Source organism: Callithrix jacchus, chromosome 11 (assembly GCF_049354715.1).
Source record: "Callithrix jacchus isolate 240 chromosome 11, calJac240_pri, whole genome shotgun sequence".
Lineage (NCBI taxonomy): Eukaryota > Metazoa > Chordata > Mammalia > Primates > Cebidae > Callithrix > Callithrix jacchus.
Genome location: NC_133512.1, coordinates 31450001 through 31466114, shown reverse-complemented (window position 1 = coordinate 31466114; position 16114 = coordinate 31450001). Strand labels below are relative to the sequence as shown.

At 42.4% G+C, this 16114-nt stretch overlaps 1 long non-coding RNA gene across 1 annotated transcript; it reads left to right on the top strand.

The window, feature by feature from the left end:
• Positions 1-404: 404 nt before the first annotated feature.
• On the top strand, positions 405-15966 carry LOC144578345 (uncharacterized). Its single transcript, XR_013523910.1, has 2 exons — positions 405-499; positions 14105-15966. It is a non-coding gene; the product is annotated as an uncharacterized LOC144578345 (long non-coding RNA).
• The last annotated feature ends 148 nt before the right edge of the window (positions 15967-16114 follow it).

Below are 16114 nucleotides of genomic sequence, written 5' to 3'. Positions count from 1 at the left end.
AGTGGAGACAGGGTTTTGCCATGTTGGCCAGGCTGGTTTCGAACTCCTGACCTCAGATGATCCACTCGCCTCAGCCTCCCAAAGTGCTGGGATTACAGGCATAAGCCACCGCGCCCGGCCGATTTTCGGTTTTCTTCTAAGAACACACTTCTAATTTTATAATGGAAAGAGGTGGGAAAAATAGGACTTGGCTCAAATGCATATGCCCTGCAACCACACTGGATACAAAACAGAGATTTACACAAACCCAAAGGGTAATCGCATACAGGAGCCTTTAGCTCTGCTGGGCGCAGTGGCTCACGCCTGTACTCTCAGCACTTTGGGAGGCTGCGGTGTTCTCGTGATAGCAAGTGAGTTCTCACGAGATCTTACGGTTTTATAAAGGCTTTCCCCTCCTTCCCTCTGCGCTTCTCCTTCCTCCTGCCACCGTGATGAAGGATGTTTGCTTTCCCGTCTGCTGCAATTATGTTCCCCGAGGCTTCCCCAGCCCTGCAGAACTGTGAGTAAATTAAATCTTTTTCCTTATAAATTAACCCAGTCATGGGTATGTCCTTATAGCAGCATGAGAACTGACCAATACAGTTCCTTAGGAAGCTCCTGCTGGTTGTGGCTGGGGAGTGAAGCCGGGTGGGACCAGAAGCAGCCGCTGGCTGAGAGGCAGTGAAGAAGGTGCGTGGAATCTCCATCACCGCCAGAGGAAGGGAGCTTGGCAGGAAAGTTACTTCCGTCAGTGGTGAGTTGAAGTGGACAGGGTCTTAGGCAGAACTGAAGGGTAGTCAGCTGGATTTGTGTCTTGTGGGCTCTGAGCTCCACTCCTGCATCCCATTCCCACCTCCGGAGGGCCCCTTGTAGGCCCAGGGCTCCGCCTTTCCTTGGAGCACAGATGGGGACCCTCCAGCCAGAGATTCATGGAACCAGGTGAGTTCATTCTAGGTGCACAAACTCCAGGTTAGGAACCCCTGGTATCCTGAGCTTTATGAAAATTATTTTAAATTGTGGTAAAATACACATACCGTCAACTTTACCGCCTTAACCATTGTTAAGTAGTCGGCAGCATTAGGGTCATTCACACTGCTGTCCAACCGTCACCACCACCCATCCCCAGAACACTTCTAACATGAAAAACTGAAACTCTGTCCCCGGTACACAGCTCCCCATCCCTACCTCCACAGCCCCTGCCCGTCACCATTCTACCTTCTGTCTCTGAATTTAACTACTCCAGGATGTCTAGGATGTCATGTATCTGGAATCATGCAGCATTTGCCCTTTTTGAGTGGCTTATTTCACTTAGCATAATGTCTTCAAGGTCATCTATGTTGTAGCATGGGTTGGAATTCCCTCCTTTAAGGTTAAGTCATATTCCGTTGTAGGTACACTGAGCCTCTGCCTATCTGTGGGTTGTGTATCCATGGATTTAACCAAATGCAGATCAAAAATATTAAAAAGGCTGGGCACGGTGGCTCACACCTGTAATTCCAGCACTTAGGAAGACAGAAGTGGGCGGATCACTTGAGGTCAGCAGACCAGCCTGGCCAATATGGTGAAACCCTGCCTCTACTGAAAATTCAAAAATTAGCTGGCTGTGGTGGTGCACACCTGTATTTCCACCTACTTGGGTGGCTGAGGCAGGAGAATTGCTTAAACTCGGCAGGCAGAGGTTGCAGTGAGCTGAAAGGTGCCGCTGCACTCCAGCCTGGGCGACACAGCAAGACTCTCTCTATATAAAAAAAAGTATATATATACATATATACACACACATATAAATTGCATCTGTACGGAACATGTGCAGACTTTTTTCTTGTTATTCCCTAAACAATACCGTCTAACAATTATTTACGTGGCATTTACATTGTATTAGGCATTGTAAGTAATCTAGATATGATCTAAAGTATTTGGGAGGATATACATAGGTTACATGCAAATGCTACACCATTTTGTAGTCACAGATTTTGGTGTCTGTGGGAGGTCCTGGAACCAACTCCCTATGGGTACCTGTATATGTCACATGTTGCTTGTTCATTCGTTGGTGGGTGGATGCTGCAGAGGGCTCCATCCCTTGCCTACTGTGAATAACGCTGCTATGGACATGTGCTGTCCTGCTTTTATATTTACAAACTCTTCACTAAATTATCAGATTCTCACGATGACCCTGTGAAATACATACCATTATTACATTCTCATTTTTCAGATGAGGACACTGTGACTTTATATAACCATGTTTCCATTGTTAATATTGCAATTTGGGGAATTAATGAAGGGCTTGGGGAGCTTGCCTCACAATGCCAAGGATTCACTCCATGTGTGGGCACACGTGTCTGTATAATATGTATGTATGTGGTGTATGAGTGCAATGTGTGATATGTATGTGAGTATATGTATATGTGTGTGTGGTGTGCGTGATGGATGTGTGTGAGCATGTGTGATGTTTGCTGTGTATGTGAGTGTGGTGTGTGTGTGCATGTGATATGTACATGAATGTGTGTGTGTGGTGTGTGTGTGATGTGTACATGAGTGTGGTGTGTGTGTGCATGTGATATGTACATGAATGTGTGTGTGTGGTGTGTGTGTGATGTGTACATGAGTATGTGTATATACAGTGTGTGTATATGTAGCTAGGTATAGACGTAGGTATAGAAACATTAAAATAAAATTTTAAAATTAAAAAACGTGGTTTTACCCATGGTTGCTGGCCCATAACTCCCATAGCCCTTTTGTTATCATGTTGGGTGCTTTAGGCCTCAGAAAACAGAACCCCTCTCTCTGACCTTCTGCCCTCATTTTCCCCACTCTTCTTTTTGGCCCCAAGGCAGGAATCTTCCTCACCTTTCTTTCTTGAAGCTGACCCTAAAGAAAATCTCGGAGCTACCTTGCCTGACTGTAGGGCATAAGACCCCCATTTCAGAAGGGGTCTCACCCCATCCCTGGGGAAGGAAAGCCACACAGAGAGGCCAAGAAGGATCTGGATGGACAGGCCCTGCTGGGTTCCGCACTCCGTTTGTTAGTGTCAGATGGCACCCTTTGTGTCCAGTCACATTCCGCATGGTGGTCTGGGCCTCCGTCATGCCTGTCCAGTGAAGTCTCTGTAAAGGCCCAAGAGGACGGGATAGGATGAGCTTTGGGATGGCTGAGCATGTGGAGATGTGGAGGGTGGCACACCAGGGAGGGATGGAAGCTCCATGCCCCCTGTGTGTCTTCTGCTAAGTGTCTTCACTGCATTTTTCCTACTGTCCTATATGATAAACTGGTTGACATAAGTGAGTGTTGCCCTGAATTCCGTGAACCAGTCTAGCAAATTAATCAAATCCAAGGAGGGGATCTGGGATCCCCAATTTATAGCTGGTCAGTTAGAGGCACAGGTGAAACAACCTGGGGCCTGGGGATCAGCAATGGGAGTCAGCTGAGTCTTGTGGGACTGAGCACTTGGCCTCCTTGGGATCTTTCTTGGTCTCCAGGTATGTCATGCTGGGACAGAATTGGAGGCCCCCAGCTGCTGTCTGTTGCAGAACTGATTGCTTGTTGGTGAGGAGAAATCCCACACGTTTGGTTAAGAAGTCTCCGGTGTGGATCGTTGTGGTGTGAGGGAAGAGAAAAAATCATTTGTGTTTTTCCCTACTCAGACACAGAAGCTCAAAGTTCACAGTTACTATGTGACCAGGCAGGGTCTTGAATGCAGGTTTTCTCAAATCAAGAGTCCTTTAATTTCAGCTCCATTGGTTAAACATGGGGACCACACATGCCCTTCATTTGTTTTTGATGGGGAAAGGAATATTGTTTAGAAGAGTCTCCTCCCAGCACTTCACTGAATAATGGAAGGTGGGAGTAACACCCTTTGTTTCCAGAATAATCTGATATATTCTCAAGGGTCCTGAATGAATATAACACTAATCCCCATGAAATCTTCTTTTGATTCCTGAGGCCTGGGATAAGAAGGTGAGGGGATGCACTCCCCAAGCTCGAGATGATGGGGAGGCACAGAAGCTCATGTCTGTCCCCTTAGACAGCCTCTTTCCCCTAGAGACCAGGGAGTTTGATGCCCACAGAACCCAGGCTGGATGGGAGCTGGGGGTGTGAAGGGGCAGCGTGGGCACTAGTTCCTGGGAGCAGTGGTTCTCACAACTGCCCCACTAAGCCTCACCTGCAAGAAGAGCTGTTCCTGAGCCCTGTTGAAAGGCTCCAGAACATTAACTGCCTGTAATTTTGACATGTCAGATATTTAATAAGGAACAAATTAGCACTTGGGTCTTTCTTTTTTCTGAGACAATCCAATTTTTATGCCAGGCACCAACTTCTATATTTCAAAATGCATTTTTGAAGGTTAATTAGAGAAGCAGCAGAGATAGTGTTTTCCAAGAGGGATTTTTTTCTAGTTCCTTCCAGGTCTATGGATGGCAGAAAAAAATAACTTTCAGACACTGTAAATTGAGTGTGTGAAGCTGTGAGAATAAACCCATCTCATTAGTCATTGTGTCAATTATAGTGTCTAAGGAACAATTTTGTAGCAATAGCATATTTATTTGATGTTTTGAAAGCTACCTGGACCCACTGTTAGGAGGTGTTGGCTCTTAATGCTCCAAGTACCTCTTTAACAAAATGGCACTCCATAAAAATTTAGTGTGTTCCTACTGTAATTAAATGGCCCTAGTCATTTTTGCATTTATGATATAAACTATAATGGCTGTAAAATCCGGCAATTAACTTTCCTTGCGCCAACATTTCATACTTGAGAAATTCTCATTACAAATTTCATTACTGATTCACTTATCTGTAATTTGTCCTGTGTAACCTAAAGAATATTAACAAATTTAGAGTCACTTTTGCTCTATTAAAAACGAAATATAAGTCTTTCACCTAGTGAGTCAATCATGATACTTCAAAAGACCCCCGATGGGTCAAGTGTGATGGTGAGGACGGGAAGGGAAAGAGTGCATTTGATTGAAAGAGCAGACTGGATGTGAAGGAAGGTAAGCCTGTGTCATTGAGCTCACCGGCCTCTGCAGAGACCGGGCACAGACATACTTGAGTGAGTCCCAGGGGAAAGCAAACTGAGCATTGGAGAAACAACAAGGGAAGTAGATGAAGAGCCGGAGTTTCCTATCCAGGGGCCCGGAGCGCTTTCCACTTCGGCTCTGTTCTCCCCTCTGGTGCTCCTTTCTCTCTGGGGTGAGGCTGGCTGGAGTGAAGCCTGCGGTAGTGTAACCCGTCCTTCTGCCGGGTTGCTTTGGTAGGAAGTCTGTCCAAAAAACTTCGCTGTTACCAATGGCAGCAGGAAGAGGGAAGAGGAATTCAACTGAGAAGGTCCCCGCCTGAGAGATACGTGTATTTCAAGTTTCCATCTCCCCAGGCACAGTTGCCTTGAGGGGAAATTTGGAGTAACTTCCCTCCACCTTTAAGCCTGCTCTTCCCGTACTTTATTTTTTTATTTTTTATTTTTTTGAGACGGAGTTTGGCTCTTTTTACCCAGTTGCTGGAGTGCAATGGCACGATCTCGGCTCACGGCAACCTCCGTCTCCTGGGTTCAAGCAATTCTCTTGCCTCAGCCTCCCGAGTAGCTGGGACTACAGGGGTGCACCACCATGCCCAGCTAATTTTTGTATTTTTAGTAGAGACGGGGTTTTACTATGTTGACCAGGATGGTCTCAATCTCCTGACCTTGTGATCCACCCGTCTCGGCCTCCCGAAGTGCTGGGATTATAGGTGTGAGCCACTGCGCCCGGCCTCTTCCTGCACATTAAAAGCAGAAATGAAAATACAACCACATGAAAGTGAAGTGAAGCTTGACCTAGTGTCAGGGGCCCTGAATTCTCACCCTCCTGCTGTCGTGACCTTGCCGTGACTGTGGCAAGTTGTGTGACTTGTCTGGATCCCAGTGGCCAGACTAGGAAAGGAAGGAGTTTCACTAGGATGACAGTTGAGACCCTGTGTTCTTCCAAAAGCAGTTCTTTTTCTGGTAGAGAAAGCCAAGAGCTTCTTGTTACCCAACAAATGGGTGATGTGGGTGCCTTGCCTGCCAGACGCTGGGTCCAGCATAGTGATCTTCATGAGGAGCAGCCTGCATTAATATTTTCCCCAGTAACGTCTGTTTCAGCATTTCCCTGCCTTCCATAACTGCGTTTATTTTATTCTAATTTGTAATTAACTTTTACAAAATTAAGTTGGAGATGGAAAATTACTGTCCGGACATAAATAACCCTGCCGCTGGATGTGACAGTGTTAACCCAATCAACAATACGAGTCATAAACGAAAGAAATGTTGTCATACTTATTACTTCTGTGTGCTCTGTCTTTTATAGAATATTACAGTGTGAATTGAAATTTTATATGATTTAATAAGCCCCAAAAAGATATTATGGCCAAGTAACCACATAACTGTAACAAATTGTCCTCCTCCCTCATTACAGAGCTTTCTCCGCATGTGGGGCTCTTGGCCTCATTATCAGAGTGGTGTCTTTGACAGCCCAGGGCCCATTAAAAACACCTTGAAGAAAGCATTCACCACGCTGTGGAGCTTCAAAATCTATATTGGGCTGGAATCCTTGAGGGTGGCGTTATCAAATGAGGAAACAATTCCTTTCATTTTTCATCCGAAGACTCAGGCAGTAAACACATTATCTGGCCCTATAAGCACCCCCATGCTTCTGTGAGACCTAAGCAAGTTCTGCATTGCCCCGACAGCCGGGGAGGTCAAATCATCAAAACGGCAGCGGAGGAAGGGGTTTATTGTTCTTCCACATCTTCAGCTGGGTTTTATAGGGTTACCCATTTAGATACGTTTCTTTGTTTTCAGAGCGTCGGACCTCCCATTTGTAGCTGATAGCCATTTTTCAAAGGTTTCTGGCTCACCCAGGAATTCATTAGGGTGGGCGAGAAAAGAACAGTGGATAGAATAGACCAGCAGGGCAATCTAAGTCCCATTCCCTGTCCCTTTACATTGGTTGTTGGTCCCCGTGACTCATCCAAACTCCCTTGGATTCCAGTCTGGAATGCGAAAGCTGGAAATATAAGTATTCTGTAATCACAGGCAGTGGTTTTCTTGGAGCCTGGTGTGATTTCTGTAGCTTGCAGCAATATGTGGGACATACTTGCTCTGAAGAATTTAATGACTTGTTTTACTGCTGCCTGCCATCAATATTTATCTATATTAACTGAAGAAAAGCATTACTCGAAATGGCATTTCACACCTCTGAGCACTATACAGTAATTCTGAAGTCATACGTTGTACCAAATTCCCTGGGCAAACACAGAGATACAGTATGAATGGAAATAACCCAAGTCGAAGTTTTTAAAACTTGAATTGTCTGCAGCAATCTGGAAAATCAAAGTCAAAATGGCCCAAATTGCTATGGCTAGGAATGACTGGATTAAAAGCAATGGAAACAACTATTTCTTGGCTTGGTTTTTCTTGAATTAGCAGAAGCATATTTCAAGTATATTTAATAGAAAAGAAAAACTGGGCCAGGTGCGTGGCTCATGCCTGTAATCCCAGCACTTTGGGAAGCCGAGGTGGATGGATCACTTGAGGTCAGGAGTTCGAGACCAGCCTGGACAACATGGTGAAACCCTGTCTCTACTAAAAATACAAAAATTAGCTGGGCATAGTGGCGTGCACCTGTAATCCCAGCTACTTGGAAGGCTGAGTTAGGAGAATCACTTGAACCCAGGAGATAGAGGTTGCAGTGAGCTGAGATTGCACTATTGCACTCCAGTCTGGGTGACAAGAGCAAAACTCCATCTCAAAAAAAAGGAAAAAAAAACTGACCAGGTGTTAAGATGGTACATGTCACGCTTCTGTCTGCTTAAATCATTCAGGCAAGTCTGAATTATCCTTTCCATTTCTCCTCACTCCCCTCTGCTGGGCAGTCTTTTATCTCTGTTTCTGGTTGCAAGAGAGCCCATCTCTGACCATATTTGATCACATTTCCTGGCTTCTGTTTCTTCAGTGGACTTACCTGAAAGAATATTTTCTGTTACATGCTGGCAAGTGCACTTATTATTTGCCTCCGCCACCTTCAGCAAGGAAGCTCCCCGAGGGCAGATACAATCCTGGCTTCCTCATTCTATGTCCTGCATGGAGCACAGGCCTGGTATGTGGTGGGGGCTGCTTAACATCTGTAGAATGAATTATCCACACTGGGAGAACATGAGCTTGAAGCACAACAGGCATTTCTAGTATCTATACAGACCACATTATTTTGAGCAAACAGCTTGAAAAGAATCATCTGAATATCTTATGCCAAGCTTTACTCAGAGACAAATGTTTTCAAGGGTGAAAGAACCTGGGAGATCAGTTACACCAATCCTTAACCTTTCAGAGGAGAAAGCTGAGTCTCATGGGGATCAAGAGGCTGGCCCAAGGTGTGATTTCTGTAGCTTGCTGCAATATGTGGGACATACCTGCACTAAGAATTTAATGACTTGTTTTACTGCTGCACGATGTGTAGCAGCAGGACCCCCAGAACTAGGGCTACTGGCAGTCTGATGGCTCAGGGCGCCTTCTCATGCCCTGGATTTGTCTCCAAAGACATGCTCTGCAGACAAGCTCTTTTAGCATGGCTTGACTTTCACATTCTGGTCTGCAGTGTTCTTCCTATAATTTTCCCATCTTCAGAAATTATGTTGATGGGACATCTGGGTAAGAGAATTGGTTCTCAATATCTTAATAGATAAGATTTACATGTTTAGTAATGGAATTAGAACTTCAGAGAAACTTTATAACTGCACTACTAACCAACCATACTTAGATTTTACATTAACCCTAGATTACTCACCCAGTAACTGTATACACTTGGAAGAAACACAAGACTTGGAAATAGAAAAAGTGAACAGAAGGACATATGTTCAGTCTGATGCCTTCTTTCTGAAGTTGTAAAATCTTGCTGTTATTTGGTGTTTTCTGTGAAACAGGACCTGATGCATTGCATATTTTGTTTTAAAAAATAAAGTGGAATTAATTTCTTTCATTTTAAGGCATCAAGCATTCCTTAAGTTAACTAGAGATGCCTCAGAGTGAGAACTGCAAGGGTAAGAGTCACTAAATTAAGAACCTAAAAAGTAGTAGGTAAGACTTTGTACATATCAGCCCACCTACAGTCATGACTTTTAGCATGACTGAGAGAGTGATTTGTATCCCTTAAATAAATAGATAGGGATAGATTTTAAAGGGGTCAAGAAAAAATAGCCTATTCTGGAAATATTGATGCATCCTGCTGTTTGCAGAAAACAAGGGAAAGGGTCTGTCTGGTGTCCTAGGAATTAGCATTCATAGCAAATAAAATTGTCTGCTAAAATAAAGTATCTTTGCTCTAAATGTTTCTGCATATCAACAGTTCTGAATAAAATTAATAGCAAAAGTAAAGAAAGGCAAGGCTTATTAATATGGAGTAGAATCTTTGGAAAAGAGGAAATATGTTAAGCCTTCAACAACTATTCAACATCAAATCAATATCCCATTTTCTTAGTGATTAATTCAAAATGAGCATCGGCTCCTAATGTTTTAACTGATATATTAGCTTAATCTTTTATTTACTCTCTATACTTCCAATACATGATAATTTTAGTGTCAGTTGATCATCTTATTGATATTCCCTGTACTATGGTCAGTGGAGCACACACAGATGAAAAAAACGGTTTTAGGTATCTCAAAATCAGAATACAAAATTATTTTGTTCATTCTTTAAGGCTAATAAGCAATGACAGGTAGTCAAAGAATCAAACTGTCAGCACTGTGACTCCCAGTGTTGTCAGCATCGTAATATGTTTCTTAGTAACACTTGGTCTGAGTAGCAGTAATAGAATTCATTATACTTCATTTTGCTGCCTTTAACAGTATTGACCAAATTTAAGAACAAATGAGAAGTGCTTATCAAGCTTGAAGAAAATAATCCATCAGTGGCACAATTTAAATTCTCTGCAGTTCTCTTATTAATCAAAGTAACACTTACTATCCTATCTCCACTTCCCATTAACAGTCATTAAGTCTTGCTGCTGATTGAAGCAATTTCTTTAGGGACCTCAACCTCATTTTTAAGAGAAACTTCTTCAGTGCAAAACAATATCATATAATTGTGGCAACTTAAAAGAGAGGAAGAAGGTTCTTCAATCATGTTCTGACCTTGATATTTTTCAATGGTGTAAGTTCAAGAAACCATACAGTGGGGAGATTAGAAACCTCGGGCAGTGACGGGCCGCCCTTGCCTCATCACCCAAAGGAGGTACCAATCCAACAGGCGTGGCATAGGTAGACTTGGGTTAAACACCTTAAGCAGCTCCTCCAATCACTGTCATTTTAGTCTCTCACATTGTTAGCTGCATCTCAGAAGCAGGGAACACACTGGAGGATTTACCAAGGATACTTTGTCTTGGCTCTGGCTCTGGGTAGGCACATGGTGGGGAGGTAGGAGCAAGGGGTCTGTGGCCAGAAGAATTTGAGGTGGCACTCAACACTGCTAACCCATGGGAACCTGAACAATTGCCTAGTTTTTCTGTCTCCATTTTCTCTGAAATAGAAATAATAGCATCTGCTCTGCTTACCTTGCAAATTGTTGTAGAAACCACATGAGAAAATGTAGACAAAAGTCCTTTGAAATTGTTAGACATTATACAAGTGTTAACTATTTTAGACCCAGAAGTCATGGAAAGTGTTTCATTCAACTCTGTCCCCAAGTCCTTGCCCAATGCTGATGCATATTATTGTTGAATTAATGCTAGAGTAGCCCTATTTCTAAAAGTGAGAATAAGATGACCCACATGATTAAAATGAAGTAATGGTCTTTTATGAAAACACCTGTACTATATGTGGAACGAAGAGGCCATGAACTTACAAGAGTCTAGGGCATTGGGTAAAAATAACGTATTACTAGAATTAGGGGAATCTGGAGGGCAGTGCCTTTGGGCTAAAAGTTATGTGATCAGCATGATTGAGAAAACGGTGAGCTTAAGAGAAAAAAGTCCAGAGAATGTTGGTGATTGTGTAAGAAAGGTAAAGCAATACCTGCCTGCCAGTTTGGTCATGCTGGGAAAGAGAGTAGACTTGGGACAGTTTCTACCCAAAGCGCCCACTGCCTTCTGCCCCATAGGATTTAGTGTCAACACGATTGACAGCAGCTTCTGCAGCCAAGCTGCTAATAGATAGGTCACCAAGTTGAATGCAAGGTAATCATGTATCTGCACTACAAATGTCTGTGTTAGAGAAGTCTCTCCTCCCCATCTGCTCAAACCCTTGGAAACCAATATTTCCTTCTTGTCATTCATTGTAATTCACTGTAATCCCAATACTTATAAAAGCCAAACACAACATGGCCCTGGTTATAAAATTTTAATCAGGTAAAACAGTATTCATTCTGCTCAATTCTATCAGTGAGGAAACAGGCTCAGAGAAGTCCAGTGGCCTGCCTGAGGTCACCCAGCTGGGCACTATTGGCCATCTTTAGTTTAATTAGAAGTGATCCTGCTCCTTTCGAGATGTTGTAAAGCTCTTCTCTTTCCTCCAAAGGAGGCTGTGTTTATCTATAGAGGAGACCTGAAGGGCACCCTCAGGAAGGACCTCAGCACTCCTGTCCCCTTCTTATGTCTATGCTTTAAATGCAGAGCCCCTGGCCAGGCAGAGTAGCTCATGCCTGTAATCCCAGCATTTTGAGAGGCTGAGGCAGGTGGATCACCTGACGTCGGGAGTTCAAGACCAGCCTGACCAACATGGAGAAACCCTGTCTCTTCTAAAAATACAAAATTAGCCAGGCATGGTGATGCATGCCTGTAATCCCAGCTACTCGGGAGGCTGAGGCAGGAGAATCGCTTGAACCTGGGAGGCAGAGGTTGCAGTGAGCTGAGATCATGCCATTGCACTCCAGCCTCAATAAAATAAAATAAAAAAATAAAGCAGAGCCCCTTTGCTTTTGGTTTACTCAAAAGATCAGGGCTTTAGAGATTGGACAACTGGGATAGATGCATTATTTTCTTTTAATGGCCAAAGTCCTTGGAAAGATAAATCAAGACCTGGATTTGAATTTGCTTGGCCAGCATAGACATGAAGACACCTTTCAATAGACTACTGGGCATGATGCATAAAGACGATTGCATAATCAATGAAGAGAGGGAACAGCCTCAGATTCTGATGACCACTGATGTTTCCAGTTGCAAACCATGCCCCGCTCTCGAGATGTTCCTGGAGGCCAGATGAGAGCAGAGTTCGGTGGGGAGCAAATTTGCTTTTGTTGAAGAGATGAACACTTAATTTCTGTTAAGACATTAAATGTATGATTCTCATCTCTAAGAAATGAAACGCTGAGCTGGATTTTTGGATCAATGGAATACCTACTCCTGTTAAAGCACTTAAAAAGGAAAACATCTACAAAATGTCCCATTAGGCTGACAAATTTATAGCAGTATGAAAAGTGTGCCAGCAGTTTCAAAGCTGAATAGAGCATTGTGTTTAAAGAGTATGAATGGATCTGAGTTCAGCAATATTTCATCTACACGAACAAGTTTAGCTATCGCATCTCTTCCCAGTATTTCCCACATTTGCTTTTAACTAGGCATATGTATGCCATGACAGAATATGGACATCATCTTAAAAATAAGTTGTAAAATGAATGATATTAAATGGACTTTCACAGCATGAAGACGTGGAAATATATTCTCATCTTGATGTGTGGGGCTGTACAGACATAAATGCCATTAGCATTAATGGTAATTATGTGCGTAAATCCCCATGCTCTCAATGAGAATATGCCCCTTCGTTTGCAAGTACAATGACTGGCTCATTTTTGACACTAGAAACAGCTGAGACTTCACCCCCCCTAACTGGGAGAAAAATACAGAGTGGCTCAGAGCATAAAATCTGATCACTCACTTTCCTAAAACATGCAATTCAAGCACTTTAAAACTCCTTCACCTTGGAAACACTATAGATGTTTCCTCAAACTGTGGTCTGAGTATTCTGGCAATTTATGCTATATCATTCATAGCTTCCTGTCACTTGCTAGGGTGGTTACACTAAAGGAGCTGTGTACTCTCATAAACTCGTTATGTTCGGATAACGATAGAGGATAATATTTTTGAGCCAACCCAAAAGAGGCTGTTTAACTACAATAAAAATTTGCAGAAAGTAAGCAAATTTAGCATCCTGTTCACTAGAGCCAGTTATTCTAATCTTATAAAAACAGGCAGGCAGATGACAGACCCTGGGAAAAGGTTCATGTCTTCTCTTTTCAGTTCTTAAATTAATAAGGCAGTGTGACCCAAGTGTTTGGTAGGCTTCACCTTACACAACAGGAAAACCAAAAAAGTCTTCTTTGCCAAAAAGTCAGAAAGCATTAACACAAAGGGTTGCCTGGTTATAACTTTACAAACACTTCATGAGTGTAAGATGGAGCAAAGTGATATATGTAATTAAAGTATACTAAAAAAAACAAGGCATCATGGCTTTCAATTACAGTGGAACTAAGAAGCAACCATATTATTTCTACAAACTATTTTCACTTAGCACAGTTCAGATGGAATTATTGCCATGACCTTTTAAAAATGTGAAAGAGTGAATCAATACCCTTTCAGAGGCAAGATTGCAGGAGCTGAATTGGCCATGCTGTAATGGTGTGTATTTCTGCATCAGAAGGCAGTTGAAACCTAATTATCGTCAATCACATACAAGGTAGCTCCACGTACTGATGAGCCTGTGCAGGCAGCGGTGTGCACGTGAGGGTCTGGGTGTGGGGGTCTTCAAAACAGATTAGCACGGGTGCTAAAGAGGGCGGGGATCTTAGATGCTCTGGGCCAGTGGCATAGGGCTTACAGGTGAGTTATAGGGACTGTCACTCATTTACAATAACTAACACTGGCCTGTCAGAAACAGCCACCTGTAAATGATGTATGAGTGGCTGGCAGCCTGCCATCCCCCAATAGACCTTGCAGCCAAGAATCACATTTTATTGTCGAGGTCACTGGAATGCTTACTTGGATACATGCCATATATTATTTAAAAATAACAAACAGCCAATCAGCAACATTTTTTAAGGCTCAAGGGCAAAATAGCCAACCTGCTTTTAGAAAATAGGAAACGAACATCCAAGATCCATTTTAGCAAGTGATTTTTTTTTTAATTGCTTCTCTCCAGATACAAAGAAGCAACACTATGGAGAGGCTGATACGATGTCAGATGGGGAGAACACACATGAATCTTCACTTTTCCTAAGCTGTTTCAGACACGATGCCAGCAAAAACCAACAACAAAAGCAAATTTCTCATAATCAACAACGGCAGCCCCAACTGCCAGACTGTGAAAGCCATGGAAACCAGTTTGCACTAGAAGAAAGGAAGGATCTCTGGTTTGATTTTTTTTCCATTCAATTGCATAATTCTCAGATCTGCCTGCGAATGCTAAAGTGATCCTAAGTACCATGACAAATGTTTTTCCTTTAAAATCTTTATATATGCCATCAGAAGGCCATATTGTTTTTAACTTTATTCAATAATCCTAAATAGGGGTAGAAGTCTCAACATTATGCTATTGTATTTCAACACAAATACAGCATTATCAAATGTTATGGATATTAAGTCATGAAGAAGTGTTTGGACAACGTCTTGCAACTTTTCTTGAAAATTAAAACGATGACAACTCTTCTGTAACCATGCAACTCTAATGTCATCCCCTCTGGTCTGGTGTCGAAGATCTCTGCGACAATCAGCCTTCACAGCCCTGCTCCCTGGTCCCCACTTGTTCCCACAGAAATCAAAGACTCGGCATATTTGTTACCATTATACAGTAATTGGACAGTCTTTTGTTCAATGATTTTAATGTTCTTAGAATAAAAACATTAAAAATGCTCTTAACAGAAATACTCATTACACACAAGCAATAGTTTTTAATTTAGAAAAACAGTCTAATTGAAATTACATTTGTTATGCAGAGACTACCAATAATTATCTTGGCTTTAAATATGCAAACACAAAGATTCCTTTTAAATTGATAACTCTTTTCAGAAGTGTCGACTACTAGTTGAATTCAGTGATCCAGGGACCCACTGGTGATATCAAGTGGTCCCCAGTGTGTCAGATGGCCTCCCAGAGCTGCTGTGGTAACGCATGTGGCAGCGTGAGAGTCCTGCCTTAGCAGGAAGTCACCGTGCTTCTCCCAATCACACCACCTAAAATTCTTGAACTAGACAAATCCTCTCCCCACAAAGAGGTGACATATCATCATTGCAGCCTCTGGCCTCTAACATGCTCCCTGCAAATGAGGCAGCCAAGGAACAAATGATGTAACTAAAGGTTGAAATCCTGTGCCTACTATTGCTCAGGGCTTTTGAGGAGATCACCACTGCTAAAAGCAGTGACTTACAGGTAAGGAGGGACTCTTACAGGATTCCATAACTCACTTGTTAGACTTAAAAACATTGTGCAAGAGCCTCTGTCTTAAATAGCTCATGGCAAGAGACAACTTTAACACCTCTTCTGTATGATAAACTGTGTTACTGCAATTTATGTGACACTAACACCTACTGTACAGTAACCACTCCAAGTCCTCTTAACAGGAGCCTTCTCAACATACTGATTTCTAATGTCCCACAAGTGCCATAAAGTGATTGCTGTTGACCATTGTCTTGTTTTAATGTCCCCTAAATAATAATAAACTTGAATGCTAAAAAAATTATTGTCATTCAGGAATATATTTCTTGTAAACGACTGTATGATATAAAAAAATTCCTCTTGGCAAGTTAATTTGTAGATAACTGAGGTTGTCTTTAGATAGGAGTCTTACATTGAATTTGGAATCTATGTGACTGTTTAATGTCATTAAGGGAATATTGTATTGGTTACAATGGCTCAGTAAAGTAACTGGTTTCTATGTGGTTATATCAATCTATTTCTCTAACACTGTACACTAGTTTTTTCCCCTAGAGTACTCCTTGTAATGCTGAGAAAGTGTCAGAAATAATGACTGTCTACCTATATCTGCAATAAAACGTAGAGCATGGATATTATAGTTGTAAGTATCAAAGATTTATTTCATGACTGCAGGTAATGATGAATCTTTTAGCACAACTAATGTCTGGAGGAAACCTCTCTTCTTCTCTGAGCTGTCACATGGAGACTATTTATAGGGCCCTTAGTGCTGTGGGGTTTT